This window comes from Hemitrygon akajei, chromosome 22, assembly GCF_048418815.1.
Source record: "Hemitrygon akajei chromosome 22, sHemAka1.3, whole genome shotgun sequence".
Lineage (NCBI taxonomy): Eukaryota > Metazoa > Chordata > Chondrichthyes > Myliobatiformes > Dasyatidae > Hemitrygon > Hemitrygon akajei.
The window spans coordinates 8,330,816-8,354,855 of record NC_133145.1 but is presented as its reverse complement, the minus strand read 5'-3'; the positions used below and the strand labels follow the sequence as shown (position 1 = coordinate 8,354,855).

The window sequence follows — 24,040 nt, the reverse complement described above, 5'->3', positions numbered from 1 at the left end:
AAAGGCAGCAATCCTTTAGCCAAGTTTCAGAGATGGTCTCAATGTCATACTTGCCAGTCTGTAGCTGAATTTCAAGATTGTCCATTTTATTTCTTAGTTTGTGGACATTCAAGTATAACACTTCCAGTCCAGTAGTTTTTGCTTTCTGTTGTAAATTATCCCCACTGGCAGTGATTATTCCTCATCTGCTGCCTGTTCTTCCTATCATCTCTGTTGTACGCTATCTTTGATTTATTTCCGTTTTTATTTCAGCCCAATCACTCCTGTTCCCATCCCCCTGCCAAATTAGTTTAAACCCTCCCTAACAGCTCTGTTAAACATGCCTGTTAGGATATTGAACCCCTTTGGGTTCAGATGTAACCCATCCTTTTTGTACAGGTCATACCTCCCCCAGATGATCCAGGAACCCGAAACCCCACCCCTACAACAGTTTTTCAGCCATGCATTAATATGCCTGATCATGCTAATCTTGTGCTTGTTAGCACGTGGCACAGGCAGCAATCCTGAGATTACTACCGTGGAGGTCCTGCTTTTAAGCTTCCTATCTAACTCCCTGAATTCTCTCTTCAGGACCTCCTCCCTTTTTCTACCTATGTCATTGGTACCAACATGTACCAAGATTTCTGGCTGTTCACCCTCTCCCCTCAGAATACTCTGCACCCAATCTGAGACATCCCGTACCCTGGCATCTGGGAGGCAACACACCATGCGGGTATCTCTATTAGGGTGACAGAACCTCCTGACTGTTCCCCTCGGATTTGAATCCCCTATGACTACCGCATTCCTCGTCTTCTTCTCTCCCTTCTGCATCACAGAACCAGGCTCAGTGCTAGAGATTCAATCACCATGGTCGTCCACTGTCAGGTCACCCCCTCAACAGTATCCAAAACAAGATAGTGATTACTGAGGGGATGGGCACAGGGGTGATCTCTACTATCTGAGCTCTTCCCTTCCCTGACAGTCACCCACTTGTCTAACTCCTGCAGTCTCAGGGTGACTAACTCCCTGTAGCTCCTCTCTATCTCCTGCTCACTTTCCCTAATAAGCTGTAGGTCATCAAGCCACAGCTCCAGATCCCTAATACAGTCTCTCAGGAGCTGCACCAGGTGCAGATGTGGCCATCTAGGAGACTGGGAGATTCCCAGGATTCCCACATCTGACACCCAGAGCAATTGTGTGCAGTTCTGATCTCCACACTACAGGAAGGATGTCATTAAGCTAAAGAGCATGCAAGTGAATTAATAGGATAGTTGACATTTTGAGTTGAGACCCTTCTCCTGGAAGCAATGTCAACTGTCAATTACTCTATAGGTGCTACCTGACCTGCTGAGTTTATCCAGCATTTGGTGTGTAGGCGAAGACAGATGTTACGGGGGAAGGAGACAAGAAGTTTTAACAGGAAACAATGGACATGACTGTTCCCTTGCTTGAGACTTGGTGATCATTATGGTTCTGTAACAGCTCCTCAAATAACTTGCCCACAGTTATTTCTTGTCAAGATTGATGATGAGTTGGTAAAATCACTGACAATCAATATATTAAAAAACCTGAACTGGTCTGAATGGTCTGCCGGACCAACGTGCACTCTGCAAAGTATTTCATTCTGAACTATACAGACATATTTCTCATAACAGATAACATCTGTCATAGAATATGGAGAAAACAGAACTCTTTACAGTTGCTGAAGAATACATTCTGCATACAATTCAAATACCTTCAGAACATGGGGAGATTATCCTGAGGGATCAGCCCTGACTCCAGTGATTTATTTGGTCTCTTTTGGAATAAAAGTGAAGTATAAATTCACTTGATAAATTCTCATGGATATCTTCACCCTTCCCTCTCCTCAAGTCACTGGCAAGAGAGCCTCTCTCTCCCCCACCCCAGTCACTACTAACACCCTTCCCATCCTCCCTCTCCTCTAGTCACCGTTACACCCTTCCCCACTCTCAGTCACCACTAACACAGCCCATCCACTATCCCACCTCTCATCAGTGACATCCCTTCCCCTCCCCTAGTCATTGTAAATACCTCCTCCCAACATCCTCCACCCCTCCCCAACTTGATAAAATCCATGAGTCTTAATTCCATTTGATCAATAACCATTAAAATGGGCTTTGAAAACCTCTCACTGAGCTGTCATAGCCCTGCTGTCTGTGTCCTGATGATTAACCCTCATGCCCATTCACGTTGTGCCGAGACAGATGTTAGAATGAGCTGGTAACCTCACATCTGGGCTCAGCGGCAGGTTGGGAAGACAATAGTGCAGGGGGTGGAGATAATTGAAACAGGGAGCCCAGAGGAGGGGAAGGGAGGTGTTGGGGCGAAGATAGGGAGGGGGAATTGAGGTTCTGAGGGAATTAATGGGGGAAGAGAGGGTTTGGGTACTGACAGCGGAGGAGTTGGGGTGAACATTGGGAGGGGAAGTGTTTGGGGAAGTTGGAGGTGATGGGGGAGGTGGGTTTTGTGGTGACAAGGGCACAGATTGGAAATGATGGGGGATATATTGGAGGTGATGGTAGTGAAAGTGGCGAGGAGAGGGGGAAGAGTAGAGGTGACAGAGGAGGGGTTGGAGGTGGCTGGGTGAGGGGAATGAAGGAGTGGGGGATTGGAGTTGGGGATGTTGGTGGTGACTGAGGATGGTGGTGGAGGGGTGGAGGATGTTGGGAGGAGGTATTTACAATGACTAGGGGAGGGGAAGGGATGTCACTGATGAGAGGTGGGATAGTGGATGGGCTGTGTTAGTGGTGACTGAGAGTGGGGAAGGGTGTAACGGTGACTAGAGGAGAGGGAGGATGGGAAGGGTGTTAGTAGTGACTGGGGTGGGGGAGAGCGAGGATCTCTTGCCAGTGACTTGAGGAGAGGGAAGGATGAAGATATCCACGGTGGCTGGGGAAGGAGGAGGGAATGTTAGTGGTGAAGGGAGCGGGAGGGGTTGGAAGGTGTCTGCGCTTAAGGTATTGTGGTGGCAGTGGGATTGGTGATGATCAGCACAGACTGCCCCCCTCAACTCTGAGTGGTAGGTCTGATGATGTCAGGGCGTGATGTGGATAGGAACTGTTGCTCTACCATGGTCAGAGCTGGCAGCAGTGATCAAGAATGGGCTGTGGGGTGCAAGGCATGACAGGGGGCCACCTCACTGGAAAGTTCCTGCCACACCGAGCACTCCACTTCATCAGTATGTGTGGGGGCCCCGCAGGTCCCACTGGAAAGGAAGTGAATGTCAGGAGTTGGGGGACATCTCCAAATCCACCCCATCCCCTCACTACATTCATGGGAGCTGTTATATGGTGAGAATCATCCCACCTTGCATTTAAATGGATAGAATCCCGACTGGGATTCTTTGACCATGGGGACATTGAAGAGGGAATGATATTCCCTATGGTAGATGATAAGATGAACTCCGTTCATAGATATCATGGTTAGACATCTTTTTTCTTTAAAGTGATTATGAAGACTCTTGGTAAGAGCAGACCTCTCCTGGGAGCTGTTGCATGGTGGGAATCATCCCTCTGTTTCTCAGAATGAACAGAATCTCCAAAATTCCTGGGTGTTAACCTGTCAGATGACCTGTCTTGGATCCAACACATGGATGCAATATAAATGAGGTTTTCCAGGACTGGGACTTCAGGTTTCTGTCCCTTCAGCTTGATGGTAGCAGGAAGAAATGGCATGGTGGGGGGTCACTGATGATAGATGTTGCTTTCTTGATGCAGCACCTCCTATAGATACTACCAATAGTGGGGAAAGATGTGCCCATTATAGAAACATAGAAACAAAGAAAACCTACAGCACAATGCAGGCTCTTTGGCCCACAAAGTTGTGCTGAAGACGTCCCTACCTTAGAAATTACAAGGCTTACATGTACCTACCTAAAAGTCTCTTAAAACACCATATCGTATCCGCCTCTACCAGCGTTGCAGGCAGCCCATTCCACGCACTCACCACTCTCTGAGTAAAAAACTTACCCCGACATCCCCTCTGTACCTACTCCACAGCACCTTAAACCTGTGTCCTCTTCTGACAACCATTTCAGCCAGGATACTTTTAACAGTCCATCTGTAGAATTTATTAGAGTATTTGGTGCTGAGCTGAAACTCCTTAACCTCCTATGGAAGTAAAAATTCTGGGAAGTCTCCCTATGATTGCATCCATGTGCTGGGCCCAGGACAGGTTGTCCAATATGTTGATGCTCTAGAATTTAAAGCTGCTGACCCTCTCCATCACCATTCCCCAATTTAGACTGGCACATGCTTGCACTCTTTCCCCTTCCTGAAGTTAACAATCGGCTCTTTAGTTTTGCTGTCGTTGAGTGAGAGATTATTGTTGCAGCAACACTCTACCAAGCATCTTACCTTGCTTCAATACACTGAATCATCAATAACCGTGACTTGTGAATCATGAATTTGTACATGCAATGAAGCTTTGATTAGCCACATGTGTGTGTAGAGAGTAGAGCAGAGAACATGCAGCTTTGAGGTGTATCGATAGTCAGCGAAAACTTTAATGGCTAGAAGATCTATTTTATTGAATTGGAAAGAGATGAATCCTCCAACTACTTCTCAATGGTTTTTCCAAACCATATTCTGTTTAAACTTAGAAAAAAGTTAGAAGTGGTACCTTTGATCCCTCGGTTAAATTTGAAGAAACTTGGAGGCCATTTATCCAATACTTTCATAGAATGTAATTTGATCTTTTCCGATTCCTTTATATTATTTATTAATTTGAGTAGAGGAGCAGAGTTGATGACATTAATGATTTTATCTGATATAATAGAATAGCCCAGCTTTGTTTAGTTTAGTTTTATTTCTGTTTAGTTTAGTTTACTTTGTTTTTGATTTTTCAATTGTTTTTTTTCCATCTTTTTATTTCCTTGTATCTTGTCTATATTAAGAATATGGGAAGTCAATTATATTGGTGTTACTTATAGTTTCTACACACATGTGTTAATTGTCAACAATGTAATCCCACTCCCTTTGTACTATTATGACCACTATGTATTTGTCTAGAAAAATTCAATAACAGGATTGAAAAAGAAAGAAAGATAGTCAGCCAGCAGATGTTTCTCAAATTCTCACTGACTGAGGATTGGGAATGATATCCCAATGTGATATATTCTATATCACATGTTCTCTGTTCTATATCTTCTCAGGGTTTTGGCAAACACATTTTTAAATGCCCATTGTAGAAATCTGTTTGAAACAGTTGAATCTGCAGAAGTGACCCATTCTGAAGGCTTTAACCCACTGCAACATGCAAGACAGGGCTCTTGGTAACTACGGACTAGATATGAACTGTAAACCCCTGACATTGAAGCTATTTGTATCTCTGTCGGTGTTGTCATTTCAGGCTTCTCTTTGACCTACACACAAAATGCTGAAGGAACTCAGCATTTCCTACATCTGCAGAACTTCTTGTGTTCTCCTTGACCTGTTAGCTCCTATGCCATTGCCCCTGAGCTTTTGTATTCTCTCAGCCCTGACTACAAGAAACCTATGCATTGCTGACAAGTTGATAAATTACTGCTCGGACAGACAGCCATACCACAATAAGATGTTGCCATAGCAACAGTACCAAGTGATGTCAGTTTTGATGTGCTGCCTAAATTTAATGGCCAGAGGAAAACAAGGTGAAGTACTTGTTTATTTTTAGGGACATGCTCTTTGGGATTATATCAGAGAGGAAATTCAAATCTTGGTAAAGATGTTCTCATTGGTAAAGTGATTGAAATTGAATTTTGCCTACAGTTTGCTTGACACTTTTGTACAAATTCATCGACTGTCTCAGCTCAGAAGCAGCTCAAAAGTATGCCATACCCTCGTCCTGCTCCCAACCTACAAATCTTTCTCCTTTTGTTGGTAAGGTGCTTGGTACAGCAAGGGGAGAGCACTGATCCTATGGTCAATCTTGGGGTCTCAGATAACTCAAAGTGGGGTCTCAGATAACTTATGGAGAACTCACAGCTGTGAAGAAAGAGGTGGTGTCCGATCCAACAAATGGTGTCAAGGATTGGCTTGGAAATTCTTATTATGATCACAAGTCCCTGTTGGATATTGGTAATGTTGAATACTGTCAGTCTGATTCACTGGTTTACTAGTGCAGAGGAGCAGCATGCCCTCAGCTGTCTTGCAGAGAGGACCTCATGCCCCAAGATTGCCTGTTGTGGCTGCTGGGAAAGGAAACATCAGAGCTGGTTGTGTGCTGCTGGATTCCATATGGGGTTGGAGGCTGGCCCTTTCCATTTGTGCTGCTCTCCAGTGTTTGCTCGGTGGAAGATAAATTGGTTAGCATTCATTTGTGACTGCACCTGCATGAGATGAGGAACTGCTGTGGGCTTGTACCTGCAGAAACATGGCACCAGGACAATATCAATGCACCATCAATCTGCAAGCCAGGACACTTGGCAACTTGTGCTATATTATTCATTTTATATATTTATTGTGACTGTATGCTTTTCTACTATTGTGATTATTTGCGTTACTGTATATGTGCTGTGTGTTGTGTGTGACTGTTAGTTCTGTGTTTTGCACCTTGGCCCCAGAGGAATGGTGTTTTGTTTGGCTGTATTCATATGCATGGTTGAATGACAATCGAACCTGACTAAGCCAACTCACAAACACCACTGCTTGAACTTCAGCATCTGTTCATTCAGCCTCATCCAACTTCAAGGAAGCTCCCCTCTCCTGGATTATTGTGTCAATTATCTCACTAATCCCATTCAATTACTTCGATGGCTCATGACAACACCTTTGCATTTCCCAATGTGCAGCACCTTCCTTAAACAATTTAGACACACCTTCTTGTCAGGATCTCTGCTCGGCAATGTCAACAGCACAATACTTTACCCTGATATATTGCATGAGCATGAGAAGTCTCGTTACATATGATCCCACAGCGTGGAGATTTTCAGCAAGCCACATATAGCCAGGATCATCTGGTGATGAACGTGACACATAGGGCCTTCGTCCTGTCATGTTTTTCATTGGCCTGTAATTGAGTAAATATGGGAACAGTCCCCACTTCATGTAGCTTGTGTTTGCTGCTGCTGCTTATCTACCCTTAGGAGTGTATCAGTTTAGATGTTTCTTCATGAGAAAGAGTATTTTACTTTGTTCATTGTCATTCTTATCATGGGCTTTTAGTATCTCAGCACCACTTCTTTCTCCCTTGAGCCTGTCCAGCTTGTGGAATAATTTTACATAAGGCCTTCACAAATGTTTTCTGCCAGTGTATCTCTGTAGAGTTTATTGCAGTCTTCTTTCTGCACTCAGTTGCAATTCCTTTGAAAATTTAGACTACAATGGATCCTTCTTGATTTTTGGTAGGCCATTAATGCAGCTAAAGACTCCCTGAGGTACTTCAGAAGAGAATTGTTGCCCAGCAATTGGAATGCATCAGTGTTTGGTGTGTTGAAAGACTTTAGTATTGAGCATAACAACACATCACTCAAAAAAAAATCCTCAAAATTGGCCAAAATCCAGTGTGAAAGAGTGTTGGGGGTGGATATACCCAAGAATGTGGTAAACTGGAGCATATACTCAGTGGCCACTTTATTAGGTACACTTGTACACCTGCTACAAATATCTAATCCAACAATCATGTGGCAGAAACTCAATGCATAAATACATGCAGACATTGTCAGACATGATATATTGAGTTGTTCAGAATAAACATTAAATTGCAGAAGAAAGGTGACTTTAACAGTAGAATGATTGTTGGTGCCAGATTTTTGAATATCTCAGAAACTGCTGATTTCATGGGATTTCTACATAGAACAGTCTCTAGAATTTACAGAGATTAATGCAAAGAACAAAAAATAAATTCCTTTGAGCGGAATTTCTGTGGCCAAGAAAGCCTTGTTCATGAGACAGGTCAGAGGAGAATGGCTAGACAGGTTCAAATTAACAGGACAGTGACAGTAACTGAAATAACAATGTGTTACAACAGTGGGGTGCAGAAGAGCGTCTCTGAACATACAACATGTCTATTCTGACTTCACTGAGAGTTCCCCACTTTCTTAAGCTAGGCTGTTAGATAAACTCCTGTCACAGCGTAGTTGTAGTTGAAGGTGGTTTTATTATTTACAAACGTGTTACAGTATGCAAGGAGCTGATGTAAAAAACACAGTACTTCTCAGTGTTCTCAAGAAAGGTAGATTCAAATATTGAATAAAATTCCTTTGACTTCTAACAAAGTGCTTCTAAGTACCAGCAACTAAATGAAATGCACAAACAATACAAAATGGCTGATCTGATGACAAAAGCTAATTGCTTAACAACACGATAATAAGTAATCAACAACATCTGTGAACTTACAAGTAAACAGTGAGATCTAGTAATTAGAAATAAAATATCAAACCAAATCAGAAAAGACATAACATTCCCTGCCTGGTATCTATAAGTGATACCACCATGGCTTTCACAAAAAATTATATTAAACATATTAGAGTCAATGCTCCTGATCAATTGAATAGCACAATCAAATATTAAAGAATAATAAGACCACCATCTGGATTCAAAATACAGGAGAAAAATTCTATCCTTCAAGAGGTATCACCACCCAAACTCTGAAATAAACTAATTAGATCATATCAGGGAAATGTATGGGAGAAAAATTTAAAAAGCTAGGAAATCATAGAGAGTTAGAAGATTATAAGGCAAGCAGGAAGGAGCTCAAGAAAGAAATTAGGAGAGCCAGAAGGGACCATGAGAAGGCCTTGGTGGACAGGATGAAGAAAAACCCCAAGGTATTCTACAAGTGTATGTTAAGAGCAAGAGGAAAAGACGTGACAGAATAGGACCCATCAAGTGTGACAGTGGGGAAGTGTGTATGGAATCGGAGGAGATAGCAGAGGTACTTATTGAGTACTTTGCTTCAGTATTCACTACGGAAAAGGATCTTGGCAATTGTAGGGATGAGTTACAGCGGACTGAAAAGCTTGAGCATATAGATATTAAGAGAGGATGTGCAGGAGCTTTTGGAAAGCATCAAGCTGGATAAGTCACCGGAACTGTCTACTGTGGGAGATGAAGGAGGAGATTGTGTTGCTCTTCACAGACTAGGGACATAGGCCAACATGAAGAGCTGCAACGTGTTTGTCACTGTCGCATTCAGAACACAGGATGACACCATTACAGTCCCTCGCCTGGTGGCTGATTGAAGAACAGCAGTGGAAACATATGGAGTGCTTTTTGAGGAAGGCCCTTCGCTCCTCTCGAGGTTTCTCCTTGAAGCCTCTACACTTCCAGAGAGGGTGTGGTTTCCGACGTAGAACCGTCCTTTTGGACAGCACTGTCCACCTCAGGTTTGTGAACCACAACAGGGCCTCTATCCGGTTTCCCTGATTTAAGTGGTGCTGAGCTAGAGGTGCTCATGATGAAGCTGGGGTCATTCCTAATTTTGGCTTCATCCTGGAAGAAACTAGAAAAGATGGAGAAGGGTGGGAAGCTGACTCCATTTTCCAGTTGGTATCTGGTTCCCCGTGACATCCATTTTTCCTGTAGACTAAAGGGCAGTTTCTCCAAGATAGGGCTAATTCCTCATGCAGTGTCGAGGTAAGACAAACCAGGTAAGTAGCCTTTGGTTTTGGCTACCTCCAACTTCAACAGCAGGTCTCCTAGCTCTTGCAGACATGGAGCTTCCTGCTAGAAATCTAGGGGAAGGACTCAAGTTTGTTGGTGAGAGCAGTCTTCATTGCCTTTGCAGATCCATGGTACTCTTCCAGTCTTTGGCAGACTAAACTGAGAGCAGCACTGGGGTGTTTGATGTGACCTGACCTTAATCTTCTTGCATGTTCAGCAGACTTACTTAACGAGTAGGTCGAATTTTTAACTAAGCTTAAGGTTGAGGTCTTCAGTGGCATTGGAGAACATGGACTTCCAAGCCCAGTAATTTTCTGGCTTATCATTGAATTTTGTGAGTCTGGTCATCAGCAGGTCACTACGGGCTTGGAATCTCACAAGATCTGACACAATGTGATTAGATTGGGGTTCATTGGCGGTGTGGTGCACCTTACCAGAAGGCTGAGCAGTGTCACCACATGTGTTATGCTATGATACATAGGAACATTGGAGTATACTATAACATGGCTCTCCTTCATATCTATGGGTGAATGAGTGGCTCCCAGTGCCTGATTATTACCAGTTTTCATTAAGTACATTTAATGTCAGAGAAATCTATACAATATACATCCTGAAATTCTTTTTCTTCGTAAACATCCATGAAAACAGAGGAGTGCAGCAAAGAATGAATGATAGTTAAATGCTAGAACCCCAGCTCCCCCATCCCATGCATAAGGTGCAGCAAAGCAATGCCCTTTTCCCACCAGCAACAAAGCATTGGTACCCCCCACCAACTTCTGAAGCGTGCAGCAAAGCATCAACAAAGACACAGACTTGCAATACCCCAAAGGCTATTCATTCACCCGGTAATTCAACATACCACAGGCTCTCTCCCTAATATTTCACAGCGAGAGGGGAGACATAACAAACAACTCAGTGATTTTTGGTGTTAAAACTTGGGTCTCTGGGCACACAGCCAGCAACAAGCTTGCTGCTTTCGATCTTCCGTGTACTCCCACGACACACCAGGCAGTGGCACTGACCTCGAGTCCACCTGCCTCAAGAGCCATGAAAATCCAGCAGCCTGAAGGCACATGAAATATAGAAACATAGAAAACCTACAGCACAATACAGGACCATCAGCCCACAAAGTTGTGTTGAACATGTCCCTACGTTAGAAATTACTAGGCTTACCTATAGCCCTCTATTTTACTAAGTTCCATGTACATATCTAAAAGTCTCTTAAAAGACCTTGTTGTATCCGCCTCCACCACCGTTGCAGGTAGCCCATTCCACGTATTCACCACTTCCTGAGTAAAAAACTTACCCCTGACATCTCCTCTGTACCTACTTCAAAGCACCTTAAACCTGTGTCCTCTTCTGACAACCATTTCAGTCCTGGGAAAAAGCCTCTGACTATCCACACAATCAATGCCTCTCATCATCTTATACAATCCTATCAGGTCACCTCTCATCCTCCGTCGCTCCAAGGAGAAAAGGCCGAGTTCACTCAACCTATTCTCAAAAGGCATGCTCCCCAATCCAGGCAACATACTTGTAAATCTCCCCTGCACCCTTTCTATGGCTTCCACATCCTTCCTGTAGTGAGGCGACCAGAACTGAGCAAAGTTCTCCAAATGGGATCTGACCAGAGCCCTACATAGCTGCAACATTACTTCTCGGCTCCCAAATTCAATTCCACGATTGATGAAGGCCAATACACCATATGCCTTCTTAACCACAGAGTCAACCTCTGCAGCTGCTTTGAGCGTCCTATGGACTGGGACCCCAAGATCTCTCTGATCCGCCACACTGCCAAGAGTTTTACCATTAATACTATATTTTGCCAACATATTTGACCTACCAAAATGAACCACTTCACACTTATCTGGGTTGAACTCCATCTGCCACTTCTCAGCCCAGTTTTGCAACCTATCAATATCCCACTCCTCCACACTATCCACAACACCTCCAACCTTTGTGTCATCAGCAAACTTACTAACCCATCCCTCCACTTCCTCATCCAGGTCATTTATAAAAATCACGATGAGTAAGGGTCCCACTGGTGACCGGCCTCCATATAGAATATGACCCGTCTACAGCCACTTTCTGCCTTCTGTGGGCAAGCCAGTTCTGGATCCACAAAGCAATGTCCCCTTGGATCCCGTGCCTCTTTACTTTCTGAATAAGCCTTGCATTGGGTACCTTATCAAATGCCTTGCTGAAATCCATATACACTACATCTTCCTTCATCAATGTGTTTAGTCATATCCTCAAAAAATTCAATCAGGGTCGTAAGGCATGACCTGCCCTTGACAAAGCCATGCTGACTACTCCTAATCATATTATACCTCTTCAAATGTTCATAATTCCTGCCTCTCAGGATCTTCTCCATCAACTTACCAACCACTGAGGTAAGACTCAATGGTCTATAATTTCCTGGGCTATCTCTACTCCCTTTCTTGAATAAAGGAACAGTATTCGCAACCCTCCAATCCTCCGGAACCTCTCCCGTCCCCATTGATGATGCAAAGATCATTGCCGGAGTCTCAGCAATCTCCTCCTTCGCCTCCCACAGTAGCCTGGGGTACATCTCATCCGGTCTCAGTGACTTATCCAACTTGATACTTCCCAAAAGCTCCAGCACATCCTCTTTCTTAATATTTACATGCTTAAGGTTTTCAGTCTGCTGAAAGTCATCACTACAATCACCAATATTCTTTTCCATAGTGAATACTGAAGTATTCATTAAGACCCTCTGCTATTTCCTCTGGTTCCATACACACTTCTCCACTGTTACACTTGATAGGTCCTATTCTTTCATGTCTTATCCTCTTGCTCTTCACATACTTGTAGAATGCCTTGGGGCTTTCTTTAATCCTGCCTGCCAAGGCCTTCTCATGGCCCTTTTTGGCTCTCCTACTTTCCTTCCTTTCTTCCTATTAGCCTTATAATCTTCTAGATCTCTAACATACCTAGCTCTCTGAACCTTTTGTAAGTTTTTCTTTTCTTCTCGACTAGATTTATTACAGCCTTTGTACACCACAGTTCCTGTACCCTACCATAACTTCCCTGTGTAGTCGCGCACAAGGCACTACGAAAGGTACACACAGAGGCAGAGAAAGCTGAACTCGGAATGGCTTTACTGATTCAAACTCGCGCGCTTAAATCCCCCCTCCCATGGGACCCTGTGACCAGTGGGGTGGACATAACGTCAGACCATCCCCGGAAGATCCACCCCAAGCGCGTCTGCCTGCAGGCCCCGATGGCAGTTCGAGCCCCATGTGTGCGGACTGCCACACCTGTCTCATTGGAACATACCTATATAGAACTCCACACAAATATCCCCTGAATATTTGCCACATTTCTTCCATACCCCTGAGAACATCTGTTTCCAATTTAAGCCTCCAATTTTCTGCCTGATAGCCTCATAATACCCCTTACTTCATTTTAACACTTTTCTAACTTGCCTGTTCCTATCTCTCTCCAATGCTATTGTAATGGAGACAGAATTATGATCACTATCTCTAAAATGCTCTCCCACTGAGAGATCTGACACCTGGCCAGGTTCATTTCCCAATACCAAATCAAGTACAGCCTCTCCTCTTGAGGGCTTATCTACATATTGTGTCACAAAACCTTCCTGAACACACCTAACAAACTCTACCCCATCTAAACCCCTTGCTCTAGGGAGATGCCAATCGATATTTGGGAAATTAAAATCTCCCATCACAACAACTCCATTATTATTACACCTTTCCAGGATCAGTTTCCCTATCTGCTCCTCGATATCCCTGTTACTATTGGGCGGCCTATAAAAAAAACACCCAGTAAAGTTATTGACCCCTTCCTGTTCCTAACTTCCACCCACAGAGATTCCGTAGACAATCCATCCATGACGTCCACCTTTTCTGCAGCCGTGACACTATCTCTGATCAGCAGTGCCATGTCTCCACCTCTTTTGCCTCCTTCCCTGTCCTTTCTGAAACATCTAAAACCCGGCACTTGAAGTAACCTTTCTTGTCCCTGAGCCATCCAGGTCTCTGTAATGGCCACCACATCATATCTCCAAGTACTTCTACACCGTGTTCTTGACATATTGAAAAACAGCTGGTCGTGAGACCCCGAGAGCAGGTCCTGTTCCCACAAAGAACTGAAGTCAATGTGTAACTCCATTCAGGGTCTTCCAAAGAACCCTGAAAAGGAAAAAAAGAGATATTAAAGATAGAAATGGAGCTGTTTCTGAAGATGCAAGCAAAGGAGTCGCCATTAAGCGTCATCGAGTCACCGTTAACATACCAAATTGGTGATCAGAACTGGACTTGCACTCAGGACTATCACTTGGCAGGCTCCTCAGGAGAAACATCTGTCCAAGTGGAAGTCGCTGGATGATGATGCTTCCCTCTTCTGCCCAGGCCATCGATGCTGAGTATGAGCTCCCTCTCCATCTGGTCCCCTGTTCTCCAGGTTCCATCTTACAACTTTGGCACTGGCACTGGTTGCAATCTTCAGCTTGTAATGTTGGCCATCAAGCAGCCCATGATATGTTGGGTTAGTGGACAGAAAGCAGAGAATATGGATCAGTCTTTGTTTGGGAGGTTGTGAGCAGGGGAATGCTTTTGGGAGTGATGTGGGCCCCACAGCACAATCTATGTCAATGAGCTGAACAGAGGGATTGGAGGTAGCATTGGAGCTGGTTTAAAGAAAGTTCACCCAAGGTATTCCTTGAGATGAGAGCATTGTCTTATTAAGGTTGAATAGATTGGTGGAGCTGGAAAAGGCAGATGCAATCACAGCTTTTAAGAAGATAAACATTTGGACGGGTACCTGGGCAGGATAGGAATAGAAGGATATAGGCTAACTGAGTTTAGAAGAATGAAAGGCGTATTGGAGAAATAAATGAGGGGTGATCTTATTGAAATCTATGAGATAATAAGGAGGTTTGACAGAGTGGATTTTAAGATGTTTACATTAGTGGGAGAATAGGAGAGTTGAACAATAGGACAGCTTCAAGCTAATGACCCTGTTGTTTAAAACTGAGGTGTGCTGAAATGTCTTCTTGCAGAGTGTGGTTAATCTCTGGAATTCTCTGACCATGTGCAGAGGTTCAATGATTATAAATATATAAAGTTGTGGTAGATACGTTGTTGATAGATCAACAATTAAGCACTGTGGAGTTCTGGTACAGAAGAGGAGTTGAGACAAGCTGACGGAGAATCTCACATGGTCCCTCAACACCAGCTCCATAGCAAAGAAAGCCCAGCAGCATCTCTACTTTTTGCAAAGGCTGAGGAAAGTCCATCGCCCACCCTCCATCCTCATCACATTCTACAGGTGTTGTATTGAGATCATCCTGAGCAGCTGCATCACTGCCTGGTTCGGAAATTGCACCATCTCAGATCGCAAGACCCTGCAGCGGATAGTGAGGTCAGCTGCGAAGATTATTGGGGTCTCTCTTCCTGCCATCATGGACATTTATACTACACGCTGCATCCGCAAAGTAAACAGCATTATGAAGGACCCCATGCACCCCTCATACAATCTCTTCTCCCTCCTGCCGTCTGGGAAAAGGCTCCGAAGCATTCGGGCTCTCACGACCAGACTATGTAACAGTTTCTTCCCCCAAGCTATCAGACTCCTCAATACCCAAAGCCTGGACTGACACCTTGCCCTATTGTACTGTTTATTATTTATTGTAATGCCAGTATTGTTTTTGTGCACTTTATGCAGTCCAGTGTAGGTCTGTAGTCTAGTGTAGCTTTCTCTGTGTTTTTTTTAATTACGTAGTTCAGTCTAGTTTTTTGTACTGTGTCATGTAACACCATGGTCCTGAAAAACGTTGTCTCATTTTTACTATGCACTGTACCAGCAGTTATGGTCGAAATGACAATAAAGTTGACTTGACTTGACTAAATCAGTCATGATTATATTGAATGGCAGGATCATATTGAATGAAGGTGCCGAGATTATCTGATCCAGTTTTCCTGTATTCTGCTGTTCAAGTTTGTTAATGATTGAAAATTATTTGAAAGCATTGATTATAGAAAGGGATGGAATTGTCAATGGACAGGCTGAGCAAATGAGCAGGGACATAGCAGATGGAATATAATGTGGAAAAGTGTAAGGACATCCAGATCAATAGAGAAAGTAGAAAGGCTAAACATTGTTTAAGTGACAAGAGATTGAAAAGTTCAGTAGGACCTGGTTTACCTTATATACGAATCATTCAGGTTCATCTACTGATTTGGAAGGTAAATTATATGCTGGTTTATTGGATCAAGGAACGACTGTGCAAACGTGTAGACGTCAGCGAGTTAGACCAGCGGGAAGGATTTAAAAGAAGACAGCTTTATAGAGTGGGCGTCAGAGGAGCAGGCAACGGAGTAGGGATAGACAGAGTAGGAGGGTTTTGGTTCAATGGGGATTTGGCAATAACGGGTCAAGGCGAGGTAAGCTACTTGTGAGGAATAGGAAGTATGTCTGTGAGGTTGGTGGTCTGTACTGGGTGTCAGCAAGGCATTGATAACGTACCCAATGCAAGGATTATTGAGAAAGTAAGGAGGCATGGGATCCAAGGGGACCTTGCTTTGTGGATCCAGAATTAGCTTGCCCACAGAAGGCAAAATGTGGTTGAAGATGGTGACCAGTAGTGTGCCTCAGGGATCTGTTCTGGGACCCCTTCTCTTTGTGATTTTTATAAATAACCTGCTCAAGGAAGTGGAGGGATGGGTTAGTAAATTTGCTGATGACACAAAGGTTAGGTGTGTTGTGGATAGTGTGGAGGACTGTCAGAGGTTACAGCAGGACATTGATAGGATGCAAAACTAGGCTGAGAAGTGGCAGATGAGTTCAACCCAGATAAATATGAGGTGGTTCATTTTGCTAGGTCAAATATGATGGCAGAATATTTGGCACACTGCTCTTGGCAGTGTGGAGGATCAGAGGGATCTTGGGGTCCAAGTCCATAGGACACACAAACCTGCTGCACTGGTTGACTGTGAGGTTACAAAGGCATATGGTGTATTTGCCTTCATCAGCCATAGGTTTGAGTTTAAGAGCCTTATAGGACCCTGGTCAGACCCCACTTGGAGTACTGTGCTCAGTTATGGTCACCTCACTACAGGAAAGATGTGGAAACTATAGAGAGGGTGCAGAGGAGATTTACAAGTATGTTGCCTGGATTGGGGAGCATGCCTTTTGAGAATAGGATGAGTGAAATTGACCTTTTCTCCTTGGAGCGATGGAGGATGAGAGCTGACCTGATAGAGCTGTATAAGATGATGAGAGGCATTGATTGTGTGGATAGTCAGAGGCTGTTTCCCAGGGCTGAAATGGGTAACATGAAAGGGCACAGTTTAAAGGTGCTTGGAAGTAGGTACAGAGGAGATGTCAGGGACAAGTTTTTATGCAGAGGGTGGTGAGTGCGTGGAATTGGCTGCCAGTGATGGTGGTGGAGCCAGATATGATAGGGTCTTTTAAGAGGCTCCTGGATAGGTACATGGTCCTTAGAAAAAAAGAGGGCCATTACCCTAGGTAATTTCTAAAGTTTGACATGTTTGACACAGCCTTGTGGGCCGAAGGGTGTGTATTGTGCAGTAGGTTTTCTATGTTTCTATTATTTCAATAGGATTTCAACCCACATCCAGTGAGAATGCGGAGCACTCAGATGCAGCAGCCTCTCTGGGTCCAGCCAAAGGCATTATTGTTTTTTTAAATGTCTGACAGTGGTGGATATTAAGAACTTCAGCTACTGCAGGTCTACTCCATCAGTGAGTTCTCATTAGTGGAGGACCTGGACTTGGTGCGGACTGTGTTGCTGCCTGCAATGAAGGCAGTGTGCAAGCTAACAATGAATAATCAATTATCTTGGACATTTTTCTTGTGATTGCAAAACCCTATTGGCCATTGATAGTATTGAATACTGCAAGTCCAGTTCACTGGTTTATTAGTGAGACCAACAGCGGAGGAGTGGTGTGGCCTCAGTCGTACCATAGTCTAGGCCTCATGTTGTGGCCTTGCCTGTTTCAGCCACCCGGGGATAAAAAGTTGGAGGTGATGTTGAATGGCCCCTCCTATCGGTGTTGCCCATTAGTGTTCGCTCAGAGGAAGACAGGCTTGATTGAGTTTGTCTGCAAACAACTGCAGGCTTATTCTTATCAATAATATCTATGCACCATCCATCTACAGAACATGACACTCTGGCACTTGGGTTATTTTTTTTTTGTTTACTGCTATCTTATATGTTCTATAAGTACCTTGTGCTCTGTATGACTGTACTATATTTTGTACCTTGGCTTTGCAGCTTTGGCTGTATTCATATGTGACTGAATGACAACTAAACTTGAACTTGTACTAGAATAGAGAAGTCTTTCTGCAGTTATATAGGGTTTAGGTGATTCAGCATATGGAACGTTTTGGATTGCTCTCTTTACCTAAGGATTGCTCTATCTGTGACAGAGAGTGTTCTGTAAATTTTAGGACCATGGAATGTTATGGCATGCGAACAGACCCTTCATCCCAACTCATCCATTTCAATTGAATTGCCTTTTCTTGTCCCACTTGCTTCAGTTGGCGCATATCCGTCTGTTGCTTTTCTGCCCATATTCCTGTCCAAATACTTATGCTTCTTAAAGGCTTTGACTGCATCTGCCTCTGGCAGCTTGCCCATATAGCCCCTGCCAACTGTGAAAAAATCATGCCTCTCAGATCTTTAAATCTTTCCCCTCTCACCTTAAATGGATGTCCTCTAGCTTTAGAGTCTCCTGCCTTTAAAAAGACTGTGATTCTCCCCCTTTCCTATTCTCCTTGTATAACCTCCACCAGGTTATCCCTCAGCCTCCTGAACTCCATTGAGAATAATCCTAGACTATTCAGTCTCTCTGTGGAACTGAAGCCATCCATTCCAAGAAACACCCTTGTGAATCTCTTTTGCACTTTTTCTCGTGCTGCTACATACAGTACTCCCTATCATGAGGTGAGCTAAACTGATAACGACATTCCAAGTGTAGTCTAACCAATGTCTTGTACAGCTGCAACCCAGAAGCCCAGTCTTCACCAGTTGGATTCCTTGAATGGTGGATCTGTCATATGAGAAGAGATTCATACTTTATAGAGTTTACCATTAAATCCTAATGGGACTTGATAGGGAGGATATATCCCCTGCTTAAGGTATCCAGAAACAGGGATCACCATCTTAAAATAAGGGGTTCAGGCATTCAAGAGTAAAACTGTACAAGCAGGTGGCAGTGAATCTGGACTTCCAAAAGGAGACTCAGTTGTTGCTTATATTCAATAGAGCAATTGGAGGATATTTAGATAATAAGAAAATATAGGGATGAAAAGTTCTAGCTGCAAAGTGGTGTTAAGGTAAATTATCAGCCTGAGTCTTATTGAATGTGGAGCAGACATGAGGGACCAAGTAGCTTCTGTTTCTTATGTTGTACTCTTATCTCCCCAATATGCAGTACAGAGAGCCCCTGGACTGATGCAGGGAACAAGCTCTTGTCTTGGGAAAACGTTTGCCTTTGTTTGTATTTGGTAATTAGTAATTAGATTATTATTGTTACATGTACCAAGAAACAGTGTATCTTTGTGTTTCATCCAGACAGATTCTTCCATGTGAGTACATCAAAGATAGAACATAATATGCCCCTTCAGCCTGCAATGTTGTACCAATAACACACACAAAATGCTGGTGGAACACAGCAGGCCAGGCAGCATCTATAAGGAAAAGCACTGTCGACATTTCGGGCCGAGACCCTTCATCAGGACTAACTGAAAGGAGAGATACTAAGAGATTTGAAAGTAGTGGGGGGAGGGGGAAATGTGAAATGATAGGAGAAGACCGGAGGGGGACCCGAAGGGTCTCGGCCCGAAACATTGACAGTGCTCCTCCTTATAGATGCTGCCTGGCCTGCTGTGTTCCACCAGCATTTTGTGTGTGTTGTTTGAATTTCCAGCATCTGCAGATTTCCTCATGTTGTACCAATGTTGTACTATGGAAGCAGGAGGGGAACCAGAGGAAGGAGATGGGTAGGTGAGGAGAAAAAAATGAGTGAGAGGGTAGAAACATAGAAAGCAGAAAACTTACAGCACAATACAGGCCCTTCGGCCCACAAAGTTGTGCCGAACATGTCCTTAACTGAGAAATTACCTAGGATTATCCATAGCCCTCTATTTTTCTGAGGTCCACATACCTGTCCAGGAGTCTCTTAAAAGACCCTATCATATCTGCCTCCACCACTGTTGCTGGCAAACCATTCCATGCACTCACCACTCTCTGCGTAAAAAACTTACCCTTGATACCTCCTCTGTACCTACTTCCAAACAACTTAAAACTGTGCCCTCTCATGCTAGCCATTCCAACCCTGGGAAAAAGCCTCTGTCTATCCACACAATCAATGCCTCTCATCATCTTATACATAAATGGTAACCAGAATGGGAATGGAAAAAGAGAAAAGGAAGGAGGGAGGAGAAATTACCAGAAATCAATGTTCAAATTCTCTGTGAGAAGTGGAAAGGAACGAGTAGACAAGGGAGTCAGATAGAGAGCAATCCCTATGGAAAGCAAGGGGTGGAGGGAGATGTTCTCTGTGGTAGGATCCCGTTAGAGATGGCAAAGTTACATAAATTACCCACTGATCCTGGTACTTATCCCTGCAAGTGTGACAAGTGCTACATGTTCCCCTACACCTCCTCCCTCACTGCCATAGAAGGCCCCAAACAGTCCTCCCAGGTGAGGCGACACTTTCAGGGTCATGATGCAGCCACCCTTTACATCAATAAAACCTGATGCAGATTAAGGGACCACTTTATCCATCACCTTCTCTCTGTCCACTGCAAAGTGGGTAACTTGAGAGAGGTGTACAAGATGATCAGAGGAATGGATGGAGTGGATAGTCAGAGATATTTTCCAAGGACGGAAATGGCTAGTATAAGGGGGCAAAACTTTAAGGTGATTGCAGGAAATTATAGGGGGATGATAGAGGTAATTCCGTTACACAGAGTGGTAAGTGTGTGGATCACCCTGCCAGGGAAGGTGGTAGAGGCAGATACATTAAGAGCATTTAAAAAGCTGGGAGATAGGCACATGGATGATAGAAAAATGGAGGATTATGAAGGAGGGAAGGGTTAGATTGATCTCTGAGTAGGTTAAAAGGTTGGCATTACATCATGGTCTGAAGAGCCTGTACAGTGCTGTAATATTCTATGATCTATGTGCATGATCTCCTGGTGGCTACCCATTTCAATTTGACTTCCCATTCCCACTTATTCTGTTTACAGGCAGTGACAAGCAAGAAACCCAAAAGAACCCAATTTAAAAAAAGACCAACACCCAAAGCACAGAGAAAGAGAAAGAAAGCACAAATCATGCAAACAATAGAAACAAGCCACAGCATTCCAACCAAATTGGTCCATAGACCTGAATCCTGGAGCAGCTGGAAGAGGCCCGTAGCCTTGGTCTCAGTTCATCATATAGTGGGGAAAATCACCACAAAGCTTGCAGACACCAAGCATGTAGTAGCTGCAGCAGTCTCACAGCTTCAGTGCCATGGAGAAGGAGTGAACATCGCAGAAGAGCAAGTGGAATCGATCCCATCCTTGCCTCTGGTTCTGACATCCTCCCTTTCCAGTCTATCTGGACTGGAATCAGATTGTTGCATACACTAGGTCCCGAGACCAACAGCAACAACACGCTTTGGGCCTAGACTTCACTGCCGAACCCAAAGCCCTTCTTGACCTTTCCAAATTGGCTTAGTGATGATCCAAACTCAGTCCCACTTTAGGTGGTTGGGCACTGAAATATTCCTCAACACACTTCTGAATTGCTTGCTCCAACAACATCTCCGACACCTTCTCGAACACATCACATTTCAATTTTGCAATGCACCAGCACGGCTCATGCATAGAGTTAGCTTCGCCTTCGCTTACCTCCTCGTTTGCTGTGATAGTTTACCACAATGTACTGTACCTCAGAAAAGTGTTATTCATTATGGTTTTAGCCAAATTTCTTGCCTTTTGAACAACCAGTAAGCTGTAGCCCAACTTCAGTAGCACCTTCTTAAACCAAAGGTTGAACTGTTGAATGGCTGCCAAGTAGGATGGACTCTTAACCTCACAATCAAATTCATTATGATGTTGCAACTTATTGTCTGCCTGCACTGCACTTACTCTGTAGCTGTTGGACTTTATTCTGCATTCCCTTATCGTTTTACCTTGTACTACCTTAATGAATTACGGAATGAATCTACTTGTATGAACAGTATGTAAAAAAATTTTTGCACTGTACATGTGCCAGTAATTCCAAATCCAGCTGCATGTCCAGCTTTGTGACTGGTGCAATCTCACTGGGAAATGAACACTCAATCATCTACTCAGAATTCAATCAAAGTTGCTGCAAATAAAGTATTAGAAAATTTATTGCACATTTACATTTCTAGAACAAACATTTAACATCTGATCAAAGATGACATATTAGGAGATGAAGGAAAAGTTTTAAGAAATTTTAAGGAGAGAGGTGGTTTTCTGGAAGGGACTTCCAGAGCTTAGGGTGAAGGACACTGGGCATAGTGGTTAGCATAACATTTTACAGTACCAGTGTTGCAGGTTCATTTCTCGTCACCGGCTGTAGGTAGTTTGTACATTCTCCCCAGGTGCTCTGGTGTCTTCTCACGGTCCAAAGATGTACTGGTTGTTAGATTAATTGATCAGTGTAAATTGTCCTGTGATTAGGCTAGGATTAAATTGGGGGTTGGTTGGCAGCACGACTTGAAAGGCCAGAAGGGCCTATTCTGTGTTATATCTCAATCAATAAAACAGGGATGCATGAGATACTGGAATTGGGGTGTGGAAAGGTGACACCGGGAACAGAAGGAATAAAGCCACAGAAGGATATGGCCTGGCTTATTGGCCCATTTAGTCCAAGCTGACCTGACCTTCTGCATTGCCTCAACTACCTGCACATAGACCATGTCCCACCAAACCCCTCCTATTCATGTACCTATCCAAGACTCTCTTAACAATTGAATATTCTTCACCTGTCGGCATTAAGTACAGCACCAACTTGAAAGAAGTTCAGCACCATTCAGGACAAAGCACCTGATTGATTAGCATGCCTCTCACCACCTATACAGTATATTCATTCCCTTCACCATTGGTGTGCAATGTCTGTGGTATGTATCATCTGTAAAATGCACTGCAGTCATGCAGGATACTCTGACAGTATCTTCACCTTTGTTGCGAAGAAGATCGATGGTAACAGACAGATGGGAACACCATCCTCAGACTCCCCTCAGATTTTCACAACATTCTGACTTGGAGGTATTGCTGCTCCTTCATTGTATCTGGTCTAAAATCCCAGAAGTCCTGACGGTGTAGGATGATGCATGTACCTTCACAAGAAGGACTGCAGTGGTTCAAGAGGGGTGGCTCATCATCACCTTCTGAAGGAGTGTTAGAAATGGCCAATAAATTCTGGCTCTGGCACTGTTGCCCAGCTCTTGTAGCAGCAGAGTTTTGGATAGACACAGGTTTTATGTTAGGAAGAAGATAGGTTGGTTGATGAATCAGTGAATGTCAAGTCTCCTTCATTTGAATTAAAAGGAGCTAAGCTGAGGGTACAAACTGTAGCATAGTGATTGTTGCTGCCCTCAGTCATTCAGGAAGGCTTAAGGCTGAGATATGACAAGCTCAAACCACAGATACAAAACATTAGAGGGGATGGCCACAAAGCTACCAGAATGTCACAGAGGAACCATTACGTTCAAGGAAAGTGATTGTTCATCCTTATCTGCTCTGGCACTGTAGTGACTGCAGAATTATAGCAGTCTAGCAGTTCTTAATTGTCTCCTGAAATTTAGCAAGTCATTATTATCAACCTCGCAATGAGAGGAAGATCCTTCACTTAGAGCTCTCCTCCAATTTCAAATGGGAAATTAGCGCTGAGTAGGCTACGGTCAATTATGGATAACTCTGAACATCCTCTACATAGCACCATCCAGAGACAGAGAAGCAGTTTCAGCGACAGGTTACTATCGATGCAATGCTCCTCAGACAGGATGAAGAGGTCAATACTCCCCAATGCCATTAGGCTTTACAATTCAACCGCCAGGACTTAAGAACTTTTTAAAAGCTATTATTAATGCTTTTTGAGATAGTGATTTAGATGCATATCATATTTTTTTACTGAGTTAAGTATTGTATGTTATTAGTTTTGCTACAACAAGTGTATGGGACATTGGAAAAAAAGTTGAATTTCCCCATGGGGATGAATAAAGTATCTATCTATCTATCTATCTAATAATTCAGCGAATTAATGGAAGAGAAAGTAAGGAGGAGAGCATCACAATGCAATAGCTGGGTTGTGAGAGATGAGTAGATAGATGGAAAGAGAGAGGTGGTGGTTTTTGATGAAGTTTTTATGAGGAATGCCCTTGTGCTGGAAGGTTAGAGATAAAAAGATTGGAATTTAAAGATAGAAA

The 24,040-nt window shown here is 43.6% G+C and overlaps 1 long non-coding RNA gene across 1 annotated transcript; it reads right to left on the bottom strand.

Moving 5' to 3' along the window:
• Positions 1 to 8,056: 8,056 nt before the first annotated feature.
• On the bottom strand, positions 8,057 to 19,374 carry LOC140714950 (uncharacterized). Its single transcript, XR_012096031.1, has 3 exons — positions 13,860 to 19,374; positions 13,576 to 13,756; positions 8,057 to 10,644 (listed from the first exon to the last, which is right to left on the bottom strand). It is a non-coding gene; the product is annotated as an uncharacterized lncRNA (long non-coding RNA).
• Between the last annotated feature and the right edge of the window lie 4,666 nt (positions 19,375 to 24,040).